This window comes from Rosa rugosa, chromosome 1 (assembly GCF_958449725.1).
Source record: "Rosa rugosa chromosome 1, drRosRugo1.1, whole genome shotgun sequence".
Taxonomy (NCBI): Eukaryota; Viridiplantae; Streptophyta; class Magnoliopsida; order Rosales; family Rosaceae; genus Rosa; species Rosa rugosa.
The window spans coordinates 43,421,564-43,438,113 of NC_084820.1; the positions used below are offsets into that span (position 1 = coordinate 43,421,564).

At 36.7% G+C, this 16,550-nt stretch overlaps 1 long non-coding RNA gene across 1 annotated transcript; it reads left to right on the plus strand.

Moving 5' to 3' along the window:
- The first annotated feature begins 2,727 nt into the window (after positions 1-2,727).
- LOC133738086 (uncharacterized) lies at positions 2,728-7,185 on the plus strand. Its single transcript, XR_009859961.1, has 9 exons — positions 2,728-3,371; positions 3,532-3,648; positions 4,549-4,620; positions 5,243-5,328; positions 6,102-6,266; positions 6,352-6,453; positions 6,539-6,605; positions 6,692-6,790; positions 6,891-7,185. It is a non-coding gene; the product is annotated as an uncharacterized LOC133738086 (long non-coding RNA).
- The last annotated feature ends 9,365 nt before the right edge of the window (positions 7,186-16,550 follow it).

Below are 16,550 nucleotides of genomic sequence, written 5' to 3' on the forward strand. Positions count from 1 at the left end.
GAAAATAAATATGAATAAAAATAACATTAAAAATTACCCTTTCTTTCGTTGGGAAAAGAAATATAAATTGTTTAGAGTTTAGCAAAATCTATAACAAATAAGCTGGTACAATTGGTAAGCAATTTCCTTGAAAATGTGGGATGATGAAGATTCGAGTTCCCTTCCATGCCAAGTTTGCATTTCAAGTGTGAGTTTGCACGGGCCCAGCAGAAGCTAGTGGAGCCCACGAATTGGTTGGGCAATTGGATGACCGAAAATTGTCTAACCAATTGCCTGACTTGATGGACCCCATCAATTGCCCAACTGATTTTGAACCGCTGCATTCTATTTTTTTCCTCAATCAGCCAATGACCCCATTGGTGCATCTGTTCTAATAACTCATAAGGACATGTAAGATGAGTATTGTAAATTCACCGCCTTTAGACGAAAGCAAGGCAAGAAGAGATCTCTCCGTCCTATTCTCTGACCACCAAAGCAAACAACCTCCCGTCTGGCCATATCTGACGTACGCCAAAGAGATCACAGGCCCGCGCAAACCAGGAAAGGGACAAGGGTTGTCTATGTAGTAGTTTTGCCTCAAACAGTACAATACCGTCAGCGCACGTGGAAGCTGAGATAGAGTTTCCTCACCTCATTCCTTTCCATTGAAGAAAATTTGGAAGGTATAATAGTGTCTCCCAGTACATTTGTTTTAGTCAAAAAGTAATAGGTTAGGACGAGGAAAGAACTAGGGGATGTAATTTCAATATGTGATGTGAAAATATGGAGGAAGCTACTAAATACTAGATCCATGTTGGTGCTTTTGACCTTGTTAGACTCCAATTTTTCAGATTCATCCCCAAAACACAGTTCACTATTGTTGGACTCGACCCAATTTAATTCAAGTTAAATTTTAACTTAATTGAAGAAGCAAAAGTAAAACACATGTGCAGCTTTTTGCATGTAGCACGGAGAAACTTTCTTCTTCTTTAAATCTTTACTAAACAAATCTCAACGATTTGATATCAATTTATATGTTGAAAATTTAAACCAACTTCCCGGTTGCTTATCCAATTTTCTCCACAATACTTTAAGAATGAGGAGTACATTAGTAATCTAGTGTAATTTTTGCTGCTTTAACAACCATAGAAACCTGTAAAACATCATTTGGCAGACACTAATTGAACATTATGAGAAATTTTCTAACCATCATTGAACATGACAACATTTAATACACAAAAGTAACTATAATAAAACAAAATAAACCGAGAAAAGCAACACATCAGATGATAAAAAAAACTTGGGAGCTAGTGGAAGGCACTGAGTTATTCATTACCCCAAAAGCTCTAACAAAATAAAGATAAGTAATTGGGTTGTGGCCCTTGAATCCTAAAGATTAAAAGGGCGGAAAAAAAAACAAAAAAGTGGTGAGCGTTATGGACCATTGAACTGATTGAAGACTGAGATTGGGTTTGGTTGGTTCTCACTTCTGATCATTTCCCAACCATCCAATCCTTTATTGACTGCTTTGAACTTGTTCTTCTATTTGGTTGTGGAGAATTTCATACGAATCATGGAGCTGCAAAGTCTAAGAACTTATAAATAATGATATGAACATAGTCATTTAGACTAAGCAACAGTGGAGAAGAATGAACGATGCACAAGTTGCCACTAGGCGCAACTGGCCCCTCATTTGTAGGCGGAATAGGAATATTACTTTCCATATAAACCTCTTGAGGAGGACCGCGGGGGGGGGGGGGGGGGGGGGGCACCAAGGGGTACAAGGCGAGTTAACCCACGACGCCCCCGTACTCTCTCCAATCTCCGTAATAAGATACTGGGGATTCCCCGTCCCCGTCTCCATTGGGGATTAGGTCCCCGTACCCGCCCAAATCCCCGTTAACAATATTACTAATTTATATAGATAATTATGGATTGTAAAATATGAAGTTAAAATCAAACATCAAAATAAAATAAATTTCTTGTTTCAATTAATGAAAATTAACATGTTGATAAAGATCTTTTATTAAAAAAATATTCCATTTTTTGAACATATTTATTAATAGAATTTAAATATTGACAAAAAGATAAAGTTTACATAAATATTTATTTATAAATAATATCAAAAATATATAATATATATATATATATGTATTTCAAATCATTCTTATTGGGTGGGTATGGGGATGGGGATCAAAATACCATACCCACCTCGTACCCGATTTCCCCCGAATTTCTCCCCGTTAGGGTCGAATACCCTATGGGTACCCTATCCGATGGGGATTTTTGCCATCCTTAGGGGGGGTGGGAGAGGTGGAAAAGACCCAAAAAAGGAAAAGAGAGATGGAATACCCAAAAAGGAAAGAGAGATGGAATCCTTCGAAGATGGTAATTTCCACCCATCGGCCGGAACTGTTGGCGGTCAAGGAACATTGACAAGGAAAAGTAGTTGCCGATGCTCACTGTCCCGCTGGCAAGTGAAAGCCGCACAATGAGTGAGTTGGTTCACTATATTAGTCTTAAGCTAGGCACATTATACATCAATTTTTCGATTAGATAACGAAGATTACGCTTGATTAGCTCTATTTTGACTACTACTCCAAGTACGACCACTATCTGACCCTCAGCATAACCGAAAGGGTTATTATGACAAAAAAAATATATAAAAATATAAATATGAAAAAAATTGAAGAAGTCCCTGACAAGGAAACTTCCACATTTCCCCCCTGTTAACAATAACATCACTACTAGAAATCTGTTCATAGACATCGCATGTTTTAAATCGGTTAGACTTGCACACGATGTAAAAACGTAATCTAACATCGTTTTACGAAAATACCGATTTAAATGTATATCATTAACATCGGGTCTTAAAATGACCGGTGTTAAAAGTTTTGTTTGAAAATTTGCGGGAACCTATTTTTGCAAAACGCGCTAAGTGTTTTAAGTGAATTGAAGAAGCGGGTACTAAATCTAAAAACTTTCACACTTAGAAAAAAAAATTAAAGCCCGATCCCAAAAGTTAGACAGAAAACCCTAAGCTCTCGCGCGGCCTCCATCTCACTCGAACTCGCCTTCATTCTGAACTCACCCCAAACTGGATCTCCTCCCAAACCCGACCTCCATCTCCTCCCTTCCCTCCTTCATCTACGTCCTCAGCTTCTTCGGCATCAACTCCGTCCACTCCGGCATCGACTCCGTCCAGTCCGTCCTCAGCTTATTCGTCGAAGCATTTCTAAACAACGCCGTTCCGTCTTAGCCTCTGGAATCGAAGCAAGAGAGCGGCGGCCAGTCGGCGCGACTCACTTCAGAGAACGACTCCGTTGTGGGATTCGAAGGATTTGCCTATCGAAGGATTCTAGGAGTCGCCGGTCGGAGACGAAGTAATCTTAGTACGTATTGTTCTAGTTCTATATATGTAAATGATAGAGTCAATTTCAGTCGTTTTACTTGTTGATGGTATCAGGCTTGTGGGAGATTTGTTGTGTTTGTACTTTTTTTGTTTTGTTTTGTTGCAATTCTGATTGTTTGATAATTTACAACGTTTGACAGACTTCCCATCGTTGGGGTGTAGAGTAGCATAATTTACAAGGTTTATTGACTGCATGCTTCCTTGTTCTGGAGAGCTCCTCGGTTCAATTGGGCTACAACAAAAGCAGCCTTCATGAGGTTGAATGTATAATCTTTTAACATCTTTTCATTTTTCACATTGATAGCCATTATGACTTATGCATGCTAATAGGTTTAGAGAAATAGGTTTTGCTGCTAAATGTCTGTGCTTGTAATGTTTTGCTGCTCATGGTTAAGTGTATAATGGTTTGATCTTTTAACTTATACATCCAGAACAAAAATGATTTTGTTTTTGCACGTGGTGCATTCTTGGTATTCATTTTTCTGTTTTGCATATAGCTTTTGCATTTGTATAGGTAGTTTCATTCTTTTCATCCTAATGGCTTGAGGAAATCTGAAGAATCTGTATCTTGTGCTTCATGACAACGGTCTTTTTAAGCATCTCCAAGCAGTCACATTCTGCAAAATTGATAACTTAATGTTCGTCAGGTGTAATGATTTCCTGTGGATATCAGACTTTCTGATTTATGCTTTTCAACAAGATGTGCTAGTTTATGGTAATCTCCGGTGTTCATGATATTTGGCCCTTAGTTGATGTCTTCATGCAAAAGACACACCATATACATATTGAGGAGAAAGAAATAATGAAAGTTCTAGCCATAGTTTCCTCACTAGCTTTCTAGCTGATTTACCCTTTTAGGTTAGAAATGGTTATAATCCTTTGAATGTCCTCCTTTTTCCTTTTCTTTTTTGCCCCAAATCCTTTTAGTGCTTGTTGGTTAAAGTTTGGTAATTGGTTTTATATGAATGTCAGGTAAACCCATTAAATTGCACTTAAAACAGTTTTCAGACAGGCTTTTGGCTGTATTTTCTGCAAAACTACTTCATTATTCAATCAGATTATGGTAAAAAATGGAAGTTTTCTCTAGCTAAGTATGACTGCGAAAATTATTGTATGGATTTGTGGGCTATTGTTGAAGAATGATTGTTTTTGTTTAGAGTTGAAGAAGCGCAAGTTTGTGGGTGGCTTCAAGAACGGTGAATTTGTGGATAACGTGAAGTCCAGCTTGGGTATGTTCTCTCTTGCTTCCTTCCAATCTTTGTACCAATTGAAATTGTGAGCTATCAAATTTTGGTTTTAATTGCTTTATTCTATGATTTGGAGTGGTCACATTGAGTATGAACTATTGATGTTGTTATTCTTTTGAGATCTGGTGTTGACCAGATAGGAAAAGATTTGGTTGACGCAATGGCTTTTTCTGTTAGTTTGGTTACAGGTTTATTGTCTCCCCTTCTTTTTTGTTTTTTTTTTGTCTTTTTTTTTTGGGCTGAGCTCATGCTTCTTAAATTGGCTTTTTATTCATGATAGTTGATAGTGCTCTTATTTCCTTGGCATTGAGCAGATCATGTGAATCATATTAGCACACATGCTACTGCCTGGCCTTTATTCTTTAATGGCAGAAACGTATACACAAAATCAAAGTTACTTCCCTGTTCTGCTAGATAGTCAATTGTATTAAAGGGGTGGGTGTCAAAATATATTTTCCATGGCTTACTAATTTTAGTGTGCAGTAATTGAACATATATGCTTAAAACCTTTCTTTTCTTTCAAAATCTGATTGAATTGTAGTAATGTCCTATTCAAATTTAATATTGCGATAATCTGATGTTGCTCATCTCAATAAATTGTAAGATACCAAGTTGGTTGGAAGGAGCAGCAGGTTACGAGCGGGTCTTCAAGGCAAAACTAGTGTTGAGTAGTGAAATCCAACTGTTCAGGTTAGCAATCCAAGTCTTTGATTCTGCTGTTTGGTTTGTGTATGAACTATTGAAGTGTTTACCTAATTTTCAGTTCATGATTTGAGTATGAAGTGATGGTTTTGAGTCTTGAGTTTGTGCATGAACTGTATGGCAAGAATGATTAAGTGATGTTGAACTTGTTTGTGAAGTGTTAAAAGTGATTAATTTCAGTCTTGGTTCTGTCCAGTTTTGATTGGTTAAATTAATTTTTAATTTTGATTTTTTTTTTATGATGTTTCAGCAATGGATAAATCTTGGATTAATGAAGATAGGGATACTTTAAAGTTTAAAATATCAATTGGGTGTTGAGAATTTTTTTATTTTTGCTGAAGAAAATGCTAGTAACCGTAAAATAATTCCTTGCCCTTGTTCAAGATGTGTGACAAAAAAAAGTCAATTAGAGTCATTAGGGGCCATTTGTATGCTTATGGCTTTAGTTTGAGCTACACAACCTGGATATAGCAGCATATATGGCGTAAGTATCGATCACTTCATGAAGTGCTATAATTCTTGTTTTGTTTCCATTCAACTATTCAACTTAGGTGATATGAGCCATGTTTCAACTATACGACATTGAGTAAATAAATTTTTTATGGTGTTTTGCTTGGTAATGGTTATATGTGGAAAGATTAGAACACATTTATTCTTGTCTAGCAAATGGTTATGTGTGGAAATGTGATATGGGATTATGGTGTTTTGCTGCATTTGAAAATCAGTTTGCCTGCAATTTGATGTCTTTCATTTTGACACAGGTGCTTGCATGAACTTCTTACGGAAAGAGATGCATTGGACACCTTTGCTTTTGTTGATCCGGCAGCCACATATAATTGTGAAAGACCGGACTTCGTACGGTACTTAGTTGATCGATTAAAAGAGGGAAAATCTGATCGTATATTCTTCATGCCTTACAATCCGGGGTAATGCTGCAATATTCTTAGTAAATTGAATATAGAGATGCCTGGTATTATATTCTGCATAATGTGGGCTTTATGTTTACTGTAGAAAGCATTGGATATTAACTATCATATGGGAGGGTGAAATCTACATCTTAGATCCGTTGCCAAAACCAGTCCATTATCAAGTATGAGAGACTTCAGTGATCAAGTAAGTACTACATTATATATTATCATTTTCTTTAACATATCAGACCAATGAGCATTTAAATTGAGTAATGACAATGGTTGTGCAGTGCGATGAAAACCTTCAATGCTGAAACTGGTAGGGTTAACAAACTGCCTAAAGTGAAATCGCTTCCGGTAAGACTTATACATGTGTTTGGCTGGGATAATACATTGCTTCTAGTATGTCAATGCTTGTCTAATTGAATACCTTCAATAAATAGGGCGTACCTAAACAACCAGGTGGAGTTGAGTGTGGCTATTATGTTATGCGATACATGAAAGACATAATAGAGGATGAGACACTTTCATTTCCTACCAAGGTACATGCATATATTATATCTCAAAGAACATTTTGGATTAATTAAATATTAGCTTGTTTACCCAATCACTGTGCCTTATGTGTTGTTTATATATTACTAGTGGGCGGTAAAGACGCGGAAGTCATATAGCCAAAATCAAATTGACGAGGTGCGCATTGAAGTGGCTGATTATATACAGAGTTTGATGTAGGACTGTGACTGCCAATATGTTTTTTGAGTAAGGCTAGCTAGTTTTGGCTTTGAAGCAAAGCTTGGTGTGGAACTTTTGTACATTGTTGCTCATATTTTTCCAAGCTTTGTTTTGTAAGTTTAGGGATTTATTTTGGCCCATTATGTTGAATCATGAATTTGGAAAGAACATTAATGGAAAGCCCCTAATTTTGGATGATGAGAAATGCAATTTTTTCCCCAGCAATAGCTAAATGCAAACTTTTCACATCATGCTTGTCAAAATGAAGTGAAGTGTATTAAAGCATAATAAAACAGTAATGCCAAGGAAAACGAAGTCTGTTGAGAGATTAGAAATCAGTATCAAAAATGAAATCGATGTCCTATGATTATCAATATATCGAATTGTAACTCAAAATCGATGTAATCAAAACTACTGCACATCGATTTCTAATCACCAAACCGTAATCTTCAATGAACTAACACATCAGTTTGAATAAACATAGTCGACGAACATAATACCATTGAACATCGGTTTACTTAATTGAAAACGATGTTCAGTCTCAAAACAAACATCATTTCTGAATAAAAACACGATGTATAATAAAGATACAGACATCGTTCCTAGGAAAATAATGTAGCAACCTACATGTAAAAATGGCCACGAACAAACAATACTCATGGGAACTGATGTCTACAAGTGTACTGGACATCGCTTCTGGAATAGAAATCGATGCAAATGTTCAAGTAGGTATTGTTCGACATATACTTTTTAAAGCATAAAATCTGAAAATATGAAGAATTAGACATACCTAACATACAAAAATATGATGATTATAACGATTATACATCGATTTGTTTTTTAGAATCGATGTTGGTTGTTGTCTGGGACATCGGTTCAAAATGCGCTTATACTGATGTCTATACTTTTCTCTACACCCACTAAGACATCGGTCGAAAATTAGTTTAAAATCGGTCCAGAACCGATGTCTATGAACAAAATTCTAGTAGTGCATGTACGTTGTGAGGTTAGTTTTTTTTTAAAGTTACTTCCACACTACTATCTCAATGCTAATAATACTTTATATAATAATTTGAATTTACTCTAATATTAGTAGACATTTGGATTAAATCTTATTAGAATCACTACTAGTATAGAAAATGTAAAATGTGTTAACATAACAGTAGCTGTAACATAATAGTGAGACTCAAAATTTTTAGACTCAGTTGTCCTTTTTTTTTTTAAATAATAATAATAATTCACATACTGGTAAACTTTGGCACTTCATTATATCACTTGCACTCTGATTTCAACAAAAATGGAGTGCAAATGTTTTAATGTATGAGAAATTGGGGTGTCAAAATCATCTCCTAATTATTCATTTGTACATGTTAAACATTTTTTTTTTTCAAAAAATTCTTAACCCACCCCACCCTTACATACACCGGTGAGAATGAACTTATGACATTTAGAATGTTGGAATTATAACTTACCAATAAAGCACAGCTCACCTGCAATTGTACATGCTAAACATAATTAAATAAATAATTAAAAAAAAAAAACCCTCATCATATAGCACTTGAGAAATTTTATTAACACATCTCTAAATACTTAATACACATTGAAATTTTTCTACATTTAAAATCGGATTATATGGGTATATGAAATGACTAAAAAGACATCCATATTAGAAAAGGAACTATATTTGGAATATGTTTAATTGCTTTTAATATTGTTATAAATTCCGCATTACAAAATTCTTATGATTGTTCATATTGTTTCATGGTAATTAATAGTTAGAAAGAAAATAAAAACTAGTATGATATATATAAACCCTAGTTGGAATCTTCTTCTACAAGCTTGACTACTAGCAATTTTGCATTACAAAATCCTTATAATTGTATATGTTGTTTCATGATAACTAATGGAGAGAAAATAACAACAATGTAGTTATAAACCTAGTTGGGATCCTCATCATGTGTTCTTGATTATTTTCAACAATCTTGACTACCAGCAATTTTGAATAACAAAATTGTTAAGATTGTACAGGTGTCATGATAATAATTGAAAGGAAATTAAAATTATTATGATGATTTTGATAATTAAACGCGTTTAAATTCTTTATGATATATATAGAATGTTGTGATTATGATAAAGATTGGCATGATGATTTTCATATTAATTTATATATACTGATTTCATATAGAATTTTGAGATTTGAGGATAATTCATGTAGTTTGAGTGGTGTATTTAATAAAATGATAGAATAAGAAATCAAAAGGGTGGTGTATTAAGTAAGAGGTGTGTATTAAGTATTTAGGGATGTGCGAATAAAATTTCCCATAGCACTTTTTTGTTGTTATTTCAGCAAATTTATTCATAAAGAAGAAAATTACACATAATAAATCATACATATGAGAAAATAAATAATTTATAAAACAAAAAGGGGCAGTGACCACTTACCCAATTTTTGGCCAAAAATTGCCTACTTACGCTACCAAGAGTTTTTTAACCCCATATACCCAATCTAACAGTGTTTGACAGTATTGCGCTCATTTTAATTAACAAATTACACTCATATCTCTCTCTCCTCCCCCTCATCGATTTCTCTCTCTCTCTTTCTCTCTCTTTCTCTAACCTCGTCTCAGGCTCTCTTTCTCTCTCTCTCTCTGAGCCACCACGCCCACCACTCCACCGTCGATGTCGGCCTCCACCGCCGCCGCTCTGTCCCACCGTCGGACCACCAGAGGATGACGCCATCTAACTCCACGATCCCAACCCCTCTGGGCTTCGCCGGTTTTGTTTGTCAGATGTCCGGGAAGCTCTCCACACCGGAATCGGGTCTGGGCTTCGCTGGTTTTGTTCGTCAGATGTCCGGGAAGCTCCGAAGCTCTACGCCGGAATCGGGTATGGGCTTCACATGCAGGTCTCGGACGACGTCAAAACTGTGGTCTATTGGGGGGTAATAGACAGATTATTGCCCCCCACTAATTTCTTAACTGTGGTTAATTAATCACTGAAATTAGAGTTTTGATAAGTCTTATGTTGTTTTGAGTTTATTAAAATACAATAATCTGTCAATGATAGAAACTGGTGATTTTTGGGGTGGTCTATTGGGAGGCAATAGACAGATTATTGCCCCGCAATAATGTCTTAACTGTGGTTCATTTATTACAGGTCATTTCAACAAAATGCTGCTAGATTCATTGATGACTGCTTTATTCATTGACGAACTGTTATCAAGCCGGGTTTGAGTATAGTTATCTGAACTCTCTGAACTCCGGTCATCTTCTTCTGAGTCACTCATCAAGGTGAATTTCGGCTTACCCATTCTACACCAAAACAAAACCAAAATGAACATTCTAAAACAGTTAAGTGAAGGGTTCTGACTTCGTATGAAGACATTATTTGGGGGCAGTAATGTGTCTACTGCCCCCCACTAAACCATTAAAACTTGCACCAGTTTCAAGGATTCACAGTGTATTGCACTTTATCACAAACAAAACCAAAATGATCATTTTATAATCAACAAGAGATGATTACTGTCTCCTAAGAAAGACATTATTGGGTGGCACTAATGTGTCTACTGCTCCCAATAGACCATCAAACATTACACCGCTTCCTATGTTTCACAGATTATAGAAGTTATTCACACTCAAAACAACAGATAATGTCTAAAAACCCACATTATGAGGGTCAATATTCTGTCTACTGCCCCCCACTAGACTGACACAAACCACACAATTTTTTTCATTTATCGACTACTGCAATTTAACACTACATTTACTTTGAAATAGCAGTTTTCAGTCCGTCAATAAATAAAGCAGTCATCATTGGCCCCCAATACAAAGTCTACTGGGGGGCACTAATGTTACAACTTTTATGGTTATGACTGCACAATAGCAGATAGCAGTTTTCAGTCCCAGATAGCAGTTTTCAGTCCGTCGTCGATTCCTTCAAAATGTCAAACCCGGCCTCGCCGAGCTTCTTAGCGATGAGGACCGTCGGCTTGGCGTCGAGCCTGGTAGCGGAGAGCACGACGACGAGTTTCGGCGCGGCGATGGCGAGAGCCGGCGTCGTGGGCGACCTGCTGGAGGGATGGAGGGAGGGAGAGAGAGATCCGACGTCGTCTGGAGAGAGAGAGAAATCGGTGAGGGGGGAGGACAGAGAAATCGGTGAGGGGGGAGAGGGCAAAAAAGTCTCAAAAATAAATAAAAGAATAAAAAAAGAATTAATTGGGTAAAGGGAAAATAATCCCTTAGAGTGTTTTGGGTAAACGGGGTTAAAAAACAGTTAGTGGAGCAAGTGGGCAAATTTTAAGCTAAAATTGGATAAATGAGCATTTTCCCAAACAAAAATTATGTATCAGTTACAAAAATTTGACTTAAACAATCTAGCACCAACATGGTATCCATTGTATCGATTGGAAGAGTTCAACTTCACGATTTATCAAGAGCAAATTGCAAACATAATTTACAGATAGACCACAAGCTAATTAGGAGTTGTGGAGCCACTACAAATCAAAATGATTGTTATCTAAATGTAATATACTAATCTTAGGACCCTATACCAAATTCTTTTCTTTTGATCTAAAAGAACATATACTCTAACCAAAGGGAACATACCACAAATCCAGAATGCTATTCCAGTCACTAGCCATGTGATGAGGTCAGTTGTCACCCACAACAAATACCCAACGTTTGATTCATTTCTACTCAACCTTTCGACAAGAATGAAATGTTTCGAACTTTCCAAGTGTAGGATGCTTTAGTAGAACCCCCTCTTTCATTCTGCTTTACTGAGGTTGACCTTTTTTTTTTTTTTTGACAAGAACTGAGGTTGAACTTAGCAAGTACATATTGATGAGGACAAAACTGATGATCCTGTACATCAGCTTTTGGTGTGCGTGAAACCTACGACGGCCAATCGCATCCCCAACCGTTTGATTTAAAATGAGGTGTTAGTCAAGAGTCATGCTTTTGTGGATAACATAAAGAGAGAATAACCATCGTGCAAAAAGCGCATACCTGGCCAAATAATGGGCAGCATTTTTAGCTTACTCATAAATACGATTAAGTAAATCCAATAGAGATGTCAAAAGCGCATTTAAGGTTGGTCTTGAGATTTAAGAGGTTTGGTGCGAAAATTTAAATGGACATTTCTAATCGTGGAAAATATTCTTGTTGTGTGAAAAGATATATTGAAGGCAAAATTGATAAGTGAATGAAAGAGTATAGAATATGCAAACGTATTTATAATTTAGAGTTTGTGAAAGACAAAAAAAAAAAAAAAAAAAAAAGAGAAGAAGAAGAAAGAAAGAAAAAAAGAGCAAAAAAGAAATGCAAAAGGAGAGTGAACAACAGTGGTACAACGAGGTCAAATGGATCAAACTGTTAATATGTAGAGCTATCAGTTTCTTTACCAACCGGACATTATTTGTTATCATACATACACTCATATGTATATTTACACAGCCTCCTTTGGAGAGGGAGAGGTGAATGCTTAGACAACCTCTCCACGCATATAAAGAAGCTTTCCCTAAAACCTATCCAAGGGACGGGAGAAAGGTCAATAATTTCCATTGTAATGACATACGACCTAAAAACATAATAAGCATTGTTAACAGTAAAACATCCTAAACTCAAATTGTGATCCTCAACAGTCATGATTGGGCCTCGGGCTAAGAGAGATGGAAAAGATAATATATGCATTATCCGGGTTAAAAACATGAGGAGAAACTATATATTCTCGATTTCTAAGCAATTATGGTTGTTTTTCTCATATTTTATTTTTGTTACATTGCTAGGTCTGAAAACTGCAACAATAACTGCGTCTCACAGTGGATATCAGAGAGAGAGAGTGTGTTGTATGTATAATTATTTGTATTATATCTTGGAGGCCTATTTGCAATACTTCATTAGTTCATACGAGTCTTGCTCACCTAAGGGATAGTTTGAGATTGTGAGGGAAAAATGCATCTCAATCACATGTATTAAAATTAAAAGCTGGATAATGACAACTTAAAACTGTGCATTTGTTTTCAGCCATCAGATTCAGTTATCCCTTAAAAATTGTTCCTTAGGTGAACAGGCTTCATATTCGATTTATCATGTAAACTATACTTCTATATAAAAAAAAAAGGTTAATGAGAATGCATAACACGTATTTTTATTATCTAATCCATCATTGGTAATTGTCTCATTACCTTTGTTTTATGATAACTATAGATATAACCAATTAACATGCATGTAGCGCATGTCAACTGGTCAATATTAAGTACCAAAAGTCTTCTATATGGAAAGACAGTTGTTGTAGAAATTTCGAGAAAAAATAGAAGAAAAAGATAAGATTATGAGTTACAGAAAACGTGAGATAATAAGCGACAAGTGAACCTGACAATTAAGAATAAATGTATAATTATAATTTAAATATTTGAATTTAATACATGTGGCTCAAATCTACTTGTCTCTCTCGGTCTATTAGGTGAGCATGATGACTGTTTGATAAGAAATTCTTAGGTAGGACAAACGTACCAGCCACGTGGTATGCCCAGTCAATCACGTTTCTCTATTAATTGATTAATAAGTAATTAATGTATTTAATCTTATTAGATTTTTTTTTTTGACTTTTTGGATTAAAACTTAATCTTCTTTCACCGTCATTAAAGTTTCATAACCTCTTTTCAATAATGGGAGGTGCATTTTAGGATAATTACTGTATACAGTGGCAGTCCATTTCAACACAGTAGGGACACTTTACACACTGTAAAAAGTAAAAGAAAAGGGAAAAATTCACCAACGGTGTCTGGACACTTAAGGGACTTTCAGAATGATACCTGAACTTACAAAGTTATCAATGTGATACCTGGACTTATTTTTTCGTATCAATGTCGTACCTATGACCAATTTCCGTAACGGCTCTGTGACGGAAATTGGCCGTAGGTAGCACATTGATACGAAAAAATGAGTCCAGGTATCACATTGATAACTTTGTAAGTTCAGGTATCATTCTGAAAGTCTCTAAGTGTCCAGACACCGTTGGTGAATTTTTCCCAATTTTGCACGTGCAATGCACGTGAGTCACTTAAAGAAGACGAAATGACCGATTTACCCTCAAATTCTTTCTTTCTTTTCTTTTCTTTTTTTCTTTATTCTTCTTTCTTTCTTGGGTGGTTCTAGTTGGACCTCCAAATTTGCTATTTGGACCTCTCATACTTAGTACACCTCTAATTTACTTTTTAGAATACTTGAAAAGCTAAGTAGACCTCCTTATTTGTACCAAAATGCCCTTGAACATGAGATACAACAATCAGTTATTCTACTTTTTATCTCTATTTTCAACCACGGGAAGAAAAATGAATCAAAATCACATGACATTGCTCTCTTATGAGTAGGTCTCTCCTCCACCAAAATTAATCAGATTGTTGGTTCTCGATCTTGATATGTTGTTGGAACCCCTTTGAATTTGCTAAAAGAATGATTTCAAGGGTATTGGGTTGGAAGATCGAGTAATAACTATATCATAATATTAAATTAATTTAGTTTAAGAAAATTCCAAATCATATTGTTTTGAATTTACCTTTGTAATAAATGATAGGCCATGTATAAAAATTATTATTTTTACTTAATTGTTTTAAGTAAATTATAAAACTATATAGCAATATAAGGAAATATCGGGAATTTTTTTTTAAAATTGAATGTTATATTTGGTTGGAGGAGGTAAGAAGAGTATTTATTTATTTACTTACTTAATTTTTCATTTTTCTCTCTTTGTCCTTATTTGTCTTTTCATATAAGTTGACAAAGTCAATTAATAACTGGAAAAAAAGTGGAGGTCCAAATATCAAATTTGGAGGTCTAACTAGAACCACCCATCTTTCTTTCTTTCTTTCTTCTTCTTCTTTTCTAGTTTCTTCTTCCCCTGATTTGAATTATCAAGATTCAAATCATCTTGCTCGTCTGATTCCCACCGCCGCTGCGTCTCAATCTACCTTCATGCACCACAGATGTTTATGGTTCCCCCAACTTCAAATCCTATAGCAAATTGAAATTGTGCATTGAGGCTTCACCGCTCACTCCGAGTTCATCCCCGCCGCCGTCGCCAATGACTTGACCACAACAACCTCCACCACCGCACAACAACGTCATCCTCCGCTGCTTCTCGATTGGGTTTGGGGATAAGGACTGCTTCTTCCTCCACTGCTAGCGAAATCGTGGAGGCTCAAAGCCACATTCTAAGGGCCACCAGCCGGAAGGACAGCCACAGCAAGGTTTGCACCACCAAAGGCCCCAGGGATCGCAGCATCAGGCTCGTCGCCCACACCGCCATTCAATTCTACGACATGCAGGACCGGCTTGGATACGACCAGCCTAGCAAGGTCGTCGATTGGCTAATCAAGAAAGCCAAGGCCACAATCAACGAGCTCGACTAGCTGCCACCGTGGAACCCAAACTAAATTTATGTTCATACAACATTTTCTCCGACGATGCCGATATCCTCCGCGCAGGACACGCAGAACGTGAGCCTCAATTTCTCGATGGTGGAGGCTCTGAGTCCTTTGTTTACTAATCGGCGAGGCACAATGGTGGGTAGCAGCGGAGTGGCGAAGCTGGTGAATAAGAACAGCTCGAATTTTCTGCAGGTGAGAATGGTGTGGAGGCCGAAGTTGTTAATCTTTGTCTGCCTAAAATTGCCTATGATCGAAGTTGGGCTAGAGGCCGAAGTTGTCGGCTAAACCGATGAAGTTGCAGGTGAGGATGGTGTGGAGGTGGTGTTGCATGTCGGGAAGAAGGAGAGGATGGAGGGGTGTGATTGGAGTTGTGATTTGAGAGTGGAGGGCTGGCGGGCTCTGAGTTTCTGATCAATGGTGTATAAAAGGGGGTCGGAGGAGAGAACGAGAGTGGTGGTGGTCAAGTCATTGGTGGCGGCGGCGGGGATGAACTCAGAGTGAGCGGTGAAGCCTCAATCCACAATTTCAATTTGCTATAGGATTTGAAGTTGGGGGAACCAGAAACATCTGTGGTGCATGAAGGTGGATTGAGACGCAGCGGCGGTGTTTGATCGGCGATCGGCGGTGGGAATCGGACGAGCAAGATGATTTGAATCTTGATGATTCAAATCAGGGGAAGAAGAAACCAGAAAAGAAGAAGAAGAAAGAAAGAAAGAAAGAAAGAAGAATAAAGAAAAAAAGAAAAGAAAAGAAAGAAAGAATTTGAGGGTAAATCGGTCGTTTTGTCTTCATTAAGTGACTCACGTGCATTGCACGTGCAAAATTGGGAAAAATTCACCAACGGTGTCTGGACACTTAGGGACTTTCAGAATGATACCTGAACTTACAAAGTTATCAATGTGATACCTGGACTCATTTTTTCGTATCAATGTGATACCTACGGCCAATTTCCGTCACGGAGCCGTTACGGAAATTGGTCATGGGTACGATGTTGATACGAAAAAATGAGTCCAGGTATCACATTGATAACTTTGTAAGTTCAGGTATCATTCTGAAAGTCCCCTAAGTGTCCAGACACCGTTGGTGAATTTTTCCCTAAAGAAAACAACAAAATTAGGCCGAAGCGAACTAGTTAACAAAAG